The sequence below is a fragment of the Pan troglodytes genome, chromosome 8, assembly GCF_028858775.2.
Source record: "Pan troglodytes isolate AG18354 chromosome 8, NHGRI_mPanTro3-v2.0_pri, whole genome shotgun sequence".
NCBI classification, from domain to species: Eukaryota; Metazoa; Chordata; class Mammalia; order Primates; family Hominidae; genus Pan; species Pan troglodytes.
In genome coordinates, this window is record NC_072406.2 from 136,646,369 (window position 1) to 136,658,747 (window position 12,379).

The window sequence follows — 12,379 nt, forward strand, 5'->3', positions numbered from 1 at the left end:
CCTGGGTGAGCTACAAACCAGAGCCGCTGGACGAGTTCCAAAGGGAACTCGGGCACACTAGCCCCCTTTGTTTGTGTTTGGAGTGGGAGTCACCATATAGCTTTATTTGATTACTTTTTACCCAAATCCCCGTATCCTCAGGAATTCAAGGACAAGGATACATAACAAAATGATTTTTGTCTCGGAGTAAATCACAGGCCACTTGGAAAATCTCCATCCTAGAGGAGGGTGAGGGTGCAGGTCTTGGGGTGAGGCTGGGGATGAAGCCTCCCATGACTTTGTGGTTACCCTGCTGGTGGGCTCACTCCCTGCAGGGCCATTGGTGGAGTCACATGATGCCGGGCAAGGCTGGCCAAGCAGGGTACAGAGCACACTGGGGGAGGGATGGCTGCACAGGCGTGGACCGTGGGGGATCCAGGGTAGGGATCCCACCTGGGGGTCTTGGGCTGAGTGGTGGAGCGTGTTGCCTGAACACGTGAGCCCGTGGACATCTAGTGAGCTTAGGGCATGGCAGGGGTGGGGTGCGTTGCCTGCAGCCTGGGGCGGCCTCGGCTCCTTCGTGTCAGCGCGTCCTGACACCGTGACACTGCGCATGGTCACATGGAGCCTGTCCTCTTGTATCTGCTTCATCTCTGGCTTTCCTGTCCATCTGCCTGGTGCTTTGGAGGGTGTACCAGGCTGTGAGGGAGAAGCAGCCACGTGGCTCCGTGTTCTTGTGCTGCAGCTGGGCCAGCAGATCTGGGGGAAAGGCCACTTCCTAGTGGCCTTTCTGGTGGGAGGGAGTCATAGTGATGAGTCTGGAAGCTGAGCCCTGGCTTGGGAGCAGCTGGAAAGGCTGCCTGTGGCCTCCCTGAGTGGACGTTCTCTAGCAGTTGTTCAGCCTCCCTGTCCCCAGCCAGCTACCACCTAGTTGGCACTCCCAGTGGGCCCCACGAGCCGCGTGTTGCTGTGCACAGCCCTTACTAGAATCCCACTTTCCAGATGAGGGCGACAGGAGGAGGAAGCATCAGTCACTTGCCCAAGGTCCCACCGGCGAGGGGCTCTGAGTCTGGACGTGGCCCTCTGAGCTGCTCTGTCTCCCCTTGGCGTTGGAGCGTCTCAGCCTCTCCCAAGAGTGTGTGCCCTTGTGTCGCTGGTTCAGAAGCCAGAAGGCTTCCAGGGGCAGACCTAGGCAGAAGCCCTGAGTGGGCATCCTGGTCAGCCCTGTGGGGGTTGGGGGCCAGTGGGCAGGGGCACTCACCATGCTACCCAACCCCCCATGGCACCCCCAATGTGGAACGCACGGGCTCAGGACTCACTTTTATTTTGGTAGAGCTTGGAGTCCCCATTTCCATGTTTTGTTTTTCTTTACAGTCCCAGTGTCAAGCTTAGTAGGACACAGATGTCTCAGCAAACAAAACTAGGAGCCATCCGAGCAGGCCCCTGCGGCCATATACATTCCCATGCGTAGCGAAACCAGGCCCTCTTGCCAAGCACTCTTTGGGAGGATATTTGGAAAAAATGTCAAGGCATTCATTTTTCTCTCGACCTTTTCTGTTGGAATTGTGGGGCCTTAACACTGGAAGTAAAAGGAGTTATAAGACACAGCTGGCTTCCTGCACCCGGGACAGCCCCAGTGGCCAGGCCTGGCCCTATTCTCCCATCTGGCCCTCGGTGGTTTCTGCAGAGGTTACCATGCACAAGGGCCAGGCCGTGGCCCCCACCTCTGTGCAAAGAAGTTGGCAATGATGTCCAGGTAGCAGGTGCAGGGGGCAAGGTTTCTAACCCCAGGCTAGTAAAGGACAGAGGAGACTCGAGGAGGGAGAGGACCAGCAGAGGACACTCTATGGGGGTGGCTTCTGGCAAAACAGTGCTATCTGAAGATGAGTTTGAAGTTAGGAATGTTTGCTGAGTTAGCCTGGATATTGGAAGTGCCCTTTCTTTTGAGCCCTTTGGCTCTCTTGGTGTTGACCATCTGCTGGTGGAACATGGGTGGGCTCCCAGAGCACCTGCCCCTGTGGTGTATACCAGCTGGATCTCAGCTACACCTACGGACCTGCACTGGTGTAGATTTGGGTCCCAGGTTCCCCACCAGGGGCCTGGCTGGCTTCCCCAGGTCCACACCCTTCCAGCGAAGTCACATCACAAGTTGTGTGGAAATGGAGGCCACCACCCTGGCCACAGAGGTGAGGCTGGTGAGGCCCAGAGTGTACCTGTTGGGGATGCTGCAACACTTGGAAATCCGGCTGCCTGAGGCTGGAAGCCGTCTTGCTGCGTATGTCATGTAGGATAATGAGTGGACTCTTTTCTCAGTCCTGGAGGACTTCCTCGGCCAGTCTGGAGTAAGCCATGGCTGGGGAGATCAGTTCTTGGAAGTGCTGGGTTTTCCTGCATCTTTGGTCCTTTGGTGGCACAGGCCTTCCCTTGCAGGCCTGAGGCACCTGTCTGGGGTGTGTGCCATTGGCTCAGTAGCCCATGGGCAGTAAGTTCCGTGGAATCAGGCACATTTTCAGCCAGTGCTGCCAAGTGCTCCCTGCAATGGTGTTACCACCTGAGGTGCCACCCAAAGCAGAAAACCCTGGGGCTGGGCAAGACAGCAGCTTTCAGGAGCTGGAAAGAGGCATCATTTCCACTTTCCAGGCCCTGCGATCTGGTTTGTAGCCTGTACCAGGGCACTGGAGTCCTGCCTTGGTACAGCTCATGGTCTAGAGGAATAACCCCAGGTCCAGGTGAGACACTCAGCCTGTGATGGCTTCATATGGTCACTACGTTGTTGTATATGGAGAGAGGACTCTTTCTTGGTTTTAAATTTTGTTTTTCATTGTATAAATGTTAATATATTCACATGGAAAATTTGGAAATTATAAACAATCAAAAAGAAGCAGCTAAAAAAAGTCCTTTCATAATCCACCGGCAACATCAGTTAACATGTGGCATATTTCCTTCCCGTCTCCTCCACTCCCATTTTTTTGGACTTCTTAAACATAATTGAGATTGTGTTTTATGTACAATTTTATAGCATGTACTTGTTAGCTTTGAAACAGACCCATCTGCGTTTGCAATTTGGCCTGCAGGGAAAAGACCAGATTGCTGAGTCTTAGCTAAAGCTGTGGGAGAAGGAAATCTAAAAATACCCTCCTCATTGGCCTGCTCAGGGAGCGCCGTGGCCTCTTGTTCTCCTCCCTGTCAGTACAGCAGAATTAGCCATGACTCAGAGTGGGTCTCTGTGGTGATTCTGCCTCCAGAGAACATGCCGTGCTCCCGACGTCAGGCTCACAGGTGAGCGGGGGCACTAGCCGGGGACGAGGGGCTGGAGCCTGGCCGGCCCAACTACAGAGGGGCCTGGGGTTCGGCTCCTGCCGGAGGAGCCCCTCTAGGGCTCTCCGGGGTCTTCTGCAGAGCGAACACTTTGAGGGGAGCATCTGTCAGAGACACATGATGCTTCTTCACCCAAAGCCCCACCCTGGCTGCAAGAGGAGAAAATCAAAACCGTGAAGAGCATTTTAGAGACTTCCACTTCCAGCAAGATGGAGCAGAAGTGCCTTTCCCTATTCCTCCTGCCAAGTGCAATGAAAAACCCTGGACGTCAGTTATGAAACAAACAGAAGAGGCTGAAAGGAAGAGAGGAGAAGGCAGACTGACCAGGGACCTCAGGACCTGGGGATCAGTGGAGGGGTGAATTCCCTGGGTTTCCTTTGTGCCTTGTACATCTCAGACGTGGAGCTGAAGAAGCCAGCAAGAGCCTCTGCAGAAGCCTGCTCTCCCTGGCTGAAGGACCAAGCCAGGGGCACCTGGCAAGACAGAAAACATTTAGGCAATAACTGTGGTACTCCAGCCAAACACCACAGAAAACCCTGTGGCCCCATCCCTACTTGTGCCAGCAAGGGCTCAGCAGGGAGCCTGGACCAAAACACTGACCAGGCTGAAATGAGCCCCTACCACTGGGGGTGTCAGAGAAGGCCAAGGAGGGAGCCAGGAGCAGGGTGGGAATGAGGTCCCCCAGCTGGAGCATCAGTGGAGACCACATGGTAAGCCTGTGCTTCCCCTAGTCAGTGGTGACAAGACATCCCTTCCCCTCCCACTGGACGGGCAGCGTCATACTGAAGAGTCAGGACTTCATCGCCACTCAGAGGTTACAAGGCTATCCCCCCCCCACAACAGTGACAATGGAGCCCGCACTGGACACAGTAATGAGGGATTCCTGCACCTCCCAACCAGGGGAAAACTTCCTCCTTGAAGAGCAGTAATGAGAGCACCTCCCTCACCTCAGTGTCAGCAGAGGCCAAGTGGGGAACCTGGACGTCCACCCCACCCAAGCAGAATAAGGCAGCACTACCCTCTTCCCCTGCCTGAGTTGTGTCCAGAGAAGGCCACTGAAAGGGAAGGTTTAAATAAGACTCAGAGTCTCACACCACACACCCAAAATGTCCAGCTTGCGGTACAAAACCACCTGTCATGCTAAGAACCAAGGAAACCCCAACATGAATACGAAGAGAAGACCAACAGACACTAGCACTGAGATGACACAGATGTCAGGGCAAAGACTAAAACAGCTACTGGAAAAATGCTTCAACCAGCAATTGCAAATATGCTCGAAACAAATGACAAAGTAGAAAGTCTCAGCAAAGAAATAGAAGATACAGGGCCAGGTACGGTGGCTCATGCCTGTGATCCCAGCACTTTGGGAGGCTGAGGTCAGTGGATCACTTGAGCCCAGGAGTTTGAGACCAGACCTGGGCAACACAGGGAGACCCTGTCTCTACAAAAATTAAAAAATTAGCTGAGCATGGTGGCGCACACCTGTAATCTCAGCTACTTAGGAGGCTGAGGTGGGAGGATCACCTGAGCCTGAAAGGTCAAGGTTGTAGTGAGCTGAGATCATGCCACTGCACTCCAGTCTGGGCAACAGGGTGATACCCGGTCTCAAACAAACAAACAAACAAACAAATAAATAGAAGATACAATGAAGAGCCAAATGAAAATTTTAGAACTGAAAAATACAGTAGCCAAAATAGAAAACTCCATGGATGGGTTTGACAGCAGAATCAAGGGGACAGAGGAAAGAGTCTGTGAACTTGAAGGCAGGAAAATAGAGATGACCCAATCAGAACAGAGAAAAAATAGACTGAAAAGAATGAACAGACATTTCACCAAAGATGATATCCAAATAGCAAATAAGCACATAAAAAGATGTCATGAGTCACTAGGGTAACGCAATTTAAAGCCGCAATGAGACATCACTACACACCTATCAGAATGGCTAAAATAGGCCGGCGTGGTGGCTCACAGCTGTAATCCCAGCATTTTGGAAGGCTAAGGTGGGTGGATCACTTGAGGCCAGGAGTTCGAGAACAGCCTGGCCAACATGGCAAAACCCTGTCTCTACTAAAAATACAAAAATTACCTAGGCATGATGGTGCTCGCCTGTAATTCCAGCTACTTGGGAGGTTGAGGTGGGAAGATCACTTGAACTGGGGAGGCAGAGGTTGTAGTGAGCCGAGATCATGCCACTGCACCCCAGCCTGGGCGACAAAACAAGAAAGACTCCATCTGAAAAAAAAAAAGAATGACTAAAATAAAAAATGCCGATGAGAACAGTGAGAATCTGAATCACTCAGACATTCCTGTGAGAAGGTAAAATGATACAAACGCTCTGGAAAATAGCTTGGCAGTGTCTTAAAACTCTAAATGTAAAACTGTCACATGACTCAGCCATGGTTCTCCTGGGCAGTTATCAGAGAAATGAAAAATTATAATTTACACAAAAACTTATACACAAATGTTCATTGCAGTTTTATTGATAATAGCCCCAGACTAGAAGCAATCCAGGTGTCCTTCAGTGGGTGACGAGTGGAACTACATCCATGTCATGCAATAGTACTCAGCAATAAAAAGAAACAATCTCTCTCTCTTTTTTCTTTTTTTCTTTTCTTTTTTTTTTTTGCATAAAATCCAGATCCTGCACAAAAAAGAAACAAATTTGATACTCACAATGACTTGGATGGACTCCCAGTGAAAAAAGCCTATCCCAAAAGGTTATGTACTTTCTGATTCCATGTATAGAACATCCTCAAAATGACAAAATTCTATCATGCAAAACAGATACTGTTGGATGGGGCGGGGCAGGAGGGCAGTGGGCGTGGCTATAAAGAGCAGCCCGAGGGGTCCTGGTGGTGATGGAAAGCTTCTTTATTTCACTGTATCAATGTCAATTGTTGACTTTGATATTGCTCTATAGTTTTGTAATATATTACTGTTAGGAGAAACTGAGTCAGTGGCATTCTTACAACTGCATGTGAATCTCCAATTAGCCCCAAATTAAACGTTTACTAAAGCAACAATGGAACAAGAAAAAGAAAAGCCTTTGTACGTAGCAACCCAGAATGCCTATGATAAGTGGCAGGAGCTGATGACAGGCGTTCTTGATTCAGAGCAATGACAACTCTGGGACAAGCATGCCGCTGGGAGAAAGAGACCGGGAGCTGCACACCCAGACAGATGCTTTTGCAGTGGGATGGCGGTAGAGGGTTGGAATGGATCGTCATTTACTTTTTATATTTAACACTTTGTTTTTTTAAGAGATGGAATGCTCTGTCACCCAGGCTGGAGTGCAGTGGTACGATCATGGCTCACTGCAACTTCGAACTCCTGGGCTCAAGCGATCCTCCCACCTCAGCCTCCTGAGTGGCTGGAACTACAGGTGCACATTGAAGCACCCAGCTGATTTTAAAAAAAAATTTTTTTTTTTTTTTGAGACGGAGTCTCGCTCTGTCACCCAGGCTGGAGTGCAGTGGCGCGATCGTGGCTCACTGCAACCTCCACCTCCCAGGTTCAAGTGATTCTCCTGCTTCAGCCTCCCGAGTAGCTGGGACTACAGGCGCGCAGCACCACACCCAGCTAATTTTTTGTATTTTTAGTAGAGACAGGTTTCACCGTGTTACCCAAGATGGTCTCAATCTCCTGACCTCGTGATCTGCCCACCTTGGCCTCCCAAAGTGCTGGGATTACAGGCGTGAGCCACCGTGCCCGGCCAATTTTTTTTTTTTTATAGGGACGAGTCTCACTGTGGTGCCCAGGCTGGTCTTGAACTCCTGGGCTCAAGTGATCCTCCCACTTCAGCCTCTCAAAGTGCTGGGATTACAGGTGTGCCCCACCGTGCCCAGCCTTGGATTGTCATTTAGCGGTCTGTCTGAACATCAGTCTCCTGACGTCCTTCCTACAGATATGAACAGAGCCCCTGCTAGGCATGAGTACTCGGAGCATAAGCTCCTGGTTCCCCAGTGGGAGACGGATGTGTAAGGAGGCAGTCTCAGGGTAGGATGTTGAGTCTGGGCTGGGGACAGTGCACTGTGCCGTGGAATTATGGAGAGTTTTTCCTCCTATCTCTAAGTCCAATGTGTGGCATGGTTATATTACATTTTTAGGATGGAAAAGTTGTACCATATATTTAAATGAATTAACAGCATTTGCAATGACCTGGATGAGATTGGAGACTATTATTCTAAGTGAAGTAACTCAGGAATGGAAAACCAAACATCTTATGTTCTCACTGATATGTGGGAGCTAAGCTATGAAGACGCAAAGGCATGAGAATGATACAGTGGACTTTGGGGACTTGGGGGAAGAGTGGGAGGGAACGAGGTGTCCTTGTCCAGCAGGCGCTCTGTGTGAGGCTCCATGTATCTTTATGCATTCTGCTCTGATGTTTGCAAACACGACGCCCGGCAATAAGTGAGGCCCCCTCTGAGGTACTCAAGGGGCTCCACTCGCCGAAGCTCCCCTCCCCACAGCAACCTGAGCTTCTGCAAAAGCTGAGAAGCACGCGTGAGAAGGGCACCTCCCCTGCTTGGAAATAATTTTTTGGTTGCAGTAGGGGGTTTTGTTTGTTGTTTGTTGCTTGCTGCTTGCTAGCTTGTTCTTGCAGAAGGAAGAGCTGGTCTCCTTTGCCATCCCTTACTGAGGGTCGAGAAATACAGACAGATGTCTTCAGGCTCTCCGTGCAGGCCATAGTCCCCAAGAATTCACTTATGAGCCTCTGTGGCAGTTTATGTTGAGGATTAGGTTTAGTTTGGGGAGAGGAGGATCCATGGAGCTGGGGTTCCAGATTTGATGTCTAATTTTAGAAAGGACACTATTTTTAAATCAATAGCCGTGCAGCCTAGCATATCAGTCTGACCCTGTGCCCTTCAGGGACGCACTGGGGAGGACATTGTTCAGGGCGGAGCCTGACAGGAAAGGAATGCTGCCCCACGCCGTGCGCCCCAGGCGGCCACTGTCGTCCAAGGATTTCCAGGTCTTTTCTGGTATCACTTCTTGGCACAGGCGGAAGAAGCCATGTTCCCATCATCCCAACGTGCAGCTGGGGACCTGGAGACCGTTTTGGCCTTGCTCAAGGTCACAGGAAGGCAGGGGGAAGGCTGGCGAGGCCCCTGTGGATCCGCCCTGCTCCAGCCCGGCGTCGGGTTACAGCAGTGGGGACAGGAGGGGGAAGGGGTGTCACTGCAGGAGCTAAGGAGAAATCCGGGGTTGACACCCTCAGAAACTGGAGAAGACCAAGGAAGCAGAGCGGAGAGTGCCCCCTGCAGTCCGCAGAGGGCCTTTGCCGAGGTGGGCCTGGAGCCGTCGCCGTGCCCCTGGGTGGCCCGCAAAGCCAGGCTTGGCTGCCTGGCAGTGTTTGTTGTGGGCAGTTGCCATGCCACTCCGGCGGCAGCAAGAGCAGGGACAGGTGTGGCAGAGCCCAGTGGTTCCAGCCCAGCCTGGCCTCCCAGCATCACCTTCTCCAGTTACTCGAAGTGGGCCAGGTCCTGGAGACCGGGCGTGTGGTTATGGGCTCTCCAGATTCTTGGCGCCTTCCCGATTGCAGGAGTCTGGTTGGCATCATGGGACCCCTGGGAGACCCACTTTCAGGAGGGGTTGTCCTTTCCCCCCTGGGGGACACACTGCTTACTTGTCCCCTGGGAGCGCTGGGCAGGGAGACTGCAGGTGCCAGCCACTCCTGCAGCTTCTGCCCAGCCTCCTCTGGTGTCCTCTGCACTGTCACCAAGCCGTGGCCTCAAGCAACTTGTGGGTGCCTGAGATTTAGGCCTTGGGGTGTTGGAGCCTGCTTGGACCCACTGGCAGGAGTCAGTTGTGATGTCTTTTGCCAGCTCTCTTCTGTAGCTTGAAATTGGCCATGGTGGAAGTATTTACACCATGGAAGTTGGCAAATGCACGGACCCAGCACCCCCACCCCATCCCGGAGAGCCAGTTACCAGCACACATCTGCCTTTTGGGGTCTTTTGTGCAGGACTGATGGATGGAGCCGCAGCAGACACTTGGCCTGGCCACTGTGAGGCTGTGTGGTGGGAGGTCGGGGGCACCTGAGACAGAGGGAGGAGGCTGAGAGTCTGAGGGGGCAGCCAGGGCTAGAGGGCCATTTGGGATTCTGTTGGATTTCCCTGCACTTTGTCCAGGGGCAGAAGCCTCCCTCCCAAGGTCAGGCCCCATTTCTAGCCGTGCTGGTCGCACATCCCTGTGAGCAGGGGTGCGGAAGAGAAATGGTCCCTCAGGAGCCCCACACCTGCTCCCATCCAGCTCTCCTCCAGATGACATCTCCAGGCACTGGGATCCCACAGAGGCAGGCCCTGCTCAGCCTGCAGAGCTCCCGGTGGAGAGGGAGGGCGGGGGTCCAGGTGGCCTGAGGAGAGGGGTGCAGGCCAGCTGAGGGGGCTCCCAGAACTCCACGAGCTCAGAGACGGGCTCTTGCCCTTGCAGCCCCATCCTTGGGATGCCCCAGCCCTTCATGCAGACCTCTGTTGTGCTTGTGTCAGGACCTGTCCCTGCAGTGGACTGGAAGCTCCAGGTGGGCAGGCCTTGCCGTGGTCACCTGTGTCCACAGGCCTGGGCAGAGCAAACTGATGAGTGTTTACTAAATCAGAGAGAAGACACAACCAGGGAGCGAGTGCACGCCCGGGCTGACCAGGGCTGCGGGCATCATATCCCGCTCAGCCGCTGCCTGCCCTCCACGCGCCCCTGGCTGCCTCTCTCAGCCTCGGCCCCCTCCACTCATGAGTGGGAATAAATAAGAGAGTAGAAAACATAAGTGAGGTTCTTGGCTGGCCGCCCGGCTCATAGCAATGTTTAATAGATAGTAACTGGTGTTATGACTGAAGACGTCCTTTGTGGGCTATTGGAGTTCTTAATATCCCCCAGTAACCACACGGCAACGCTCTGGCTTGACAAGGGGCAGCACTGCTGGTCAGCAGCCCAGCCAGCCGCAGCGGCCACTTGTGTTCCCAACTGTGGCTTGTGATCTATGGTCGACTGAGCTGTTACTCTCCTCGGTTAGACACGCGTGTGCACACACACGCACACTCATGTACTTACACATGTGCACGCGCATGCAACGCACAAACACATGGACACACATGCGCATGCATGCACACACTGTACACACGTGCACACACGAGTGCACAGACACGAGGGCTCACTGTGATCTGCTCTGATGCATGGTCTTAATAGCTATATAATATTCCACGGTTCTTTTTTATTTCTTTCCTTTTTAAGATGGAGTCTTGCTCTGTCGCCAGGCTGGAGGGCAGTGGCGCGATCTCGGCTCACTGCAACCTCCGCCTCCCGGGTTCAAGCGATTCTCCTGCCTCAGCCTCCTTAGTAGGGGGGGACTGCAGGCGCGTGCCACCACGCCCGGCTAATTTTTTGTATTTTTCAGTAGAGACGGGGTTTCACCATGTTGGCTAGGATGGTCTCCATCTCTCGACCTCGTGATCCGCCCGCCTCAGCCTCCCAAAGTGCTGGGATAACAGGTGTGAGCCACCATGCCCGGCTGGTTCTTATTTCTTTAATTTTATTGAAGAATAACATACCTACGGAGCCGTGTGCATATCATAAGGGTACAATTTGATATACTTTCATGGAGTGAAATACATCCCTGAAACCAGCTCCGGATCGAGAAGCAGGACATTTCCCACCCTCTTCTTGCCCTTTTCCTGCAACCCCCATCCCCGGGGTGACCATTCCCCGGCCTCTGCCCCCGGGACAGTTTTGTTCGCTCCTTTGCTTTACGGAGGTGAAACCGCGCGATGAGGCCCCTTTCGAGTCTGGCTGCTTTTGCTCAGCCGTGCGCTTGTGAGATCCCTCCGCGGTGGCGTGGAGAGGTGTGGCTACTTCCCGCTTCGTGGCGAGTCGTGTTCTGCCATTTCTCCGAATACCGATGGAGGCTTACAGTGCTGGACTGTGGAATGGGGTCTGGAATGTTCTCATACAGGTCCTGTGGTGCAATGGGCGTGTGCTGGCACTGGGATTCTGTGTCTAATGCTCTTCATCCTAGACCTGTGAGAGGAGACTGTTGTCCCCAGGGCAGTGAGGAGGAGGCCAGTTTTGGAGGGGCCACCCTCACCTCGCCGTTACACACGTCACTTCATTTAATTTTTAAACAACAGTCCTGCTGCCGGTGACCTTTTCTGTGTGCTATAGAAGTGAGAGCAGGTGCCTGGGGACACTTGGAGGCCCCCCTAGGTTTGTCTGTAATGAGCTTGTGCTGGCGACTGGCATGTTCTGTCCCTCCCACGGCTCCCAGCCCGCTCCCAGCGCCCTCCCACAGCTTTAGGCAGTTAAGACACGGGCTTGGAGTGGCCATTGCAGGACCTGCTGGTAATGGGGGTGAGGGGTAAGCTTTGTTTCCAAGGCAGGTCTGTGCCCTGGGGTCTTGTCCCCCTCCACATGCACACTGCCTGGGTGGGGCTCATTCCTGCGGGCAAGGCCCGGGATCAGGAATGGCTGTCTTTCTTCTGCCCAGAGGGAGCTGCTTGTGGCTTGAGGTGGCCCTGAGACTGTGAGACAGGCCACTGGGAGGCCCAGGCTCTAGCAAAAGTGAGGATTTTTTTCTCTCCCTAGTTTTGGATCAGGTTTTTGAGGTTGTGCAAACGTAGGAATGAGGCCTTTCACCCCGTCAGTTGTCTGTCGGGCTGTGTCGCACAGTGGCCCCTCGGGACAGCCTACAGAGCAGCTGTCTCTTCCAGGCATTGCTGCAGGGCCTGCTGTCTCTGCTGTCCTGGGCCAGGCGCTGAGTTCTGTCGCGGAAAGTCTGAGGACAGAGCTGGGAGGGCAGCGTTTCCAAAGCAAATGGAAAAGGCAAACGGGAACGTGGCGGGCAGGGTGGGCAGGGCAGCCTGGAAACACCCTTTGTCCCATGCAGCTCATTCACTCGGGCAGGATTTGCCGAGTGGCTTACTGTACTCTGTGGCCCTGAACCAGGGCTGGGGGATCTCAGGGACATGTGTGTCCACAGAGATGGTCACCTGCCACCTCCACCATCACAGATGCCATGAAGGCTGTGAAGGGAAACAGACCTGGAAGGCAGCGGAGCCGAGATGGGGTTGATGAGTGTCACCAGTCACAAGCA

At 53.2% G+C, this 12,379-nt stretch overlaps 1 protein-coding gene across 2 annotated transcripts in view; it reads left to right on the plus strand.

Annotated features, from left to right (window-relative positions):
• LHPP (phospholysine phosphohistidine inorganic pyrophosphate phosphatase) overlaps positions 1 to 12,379 on the plus strand; it is a 154,784-nt gene that overhangs the window by 96,526 nt on the left and 45,879 nt on the right. The window lies entirely within an intron of this gene.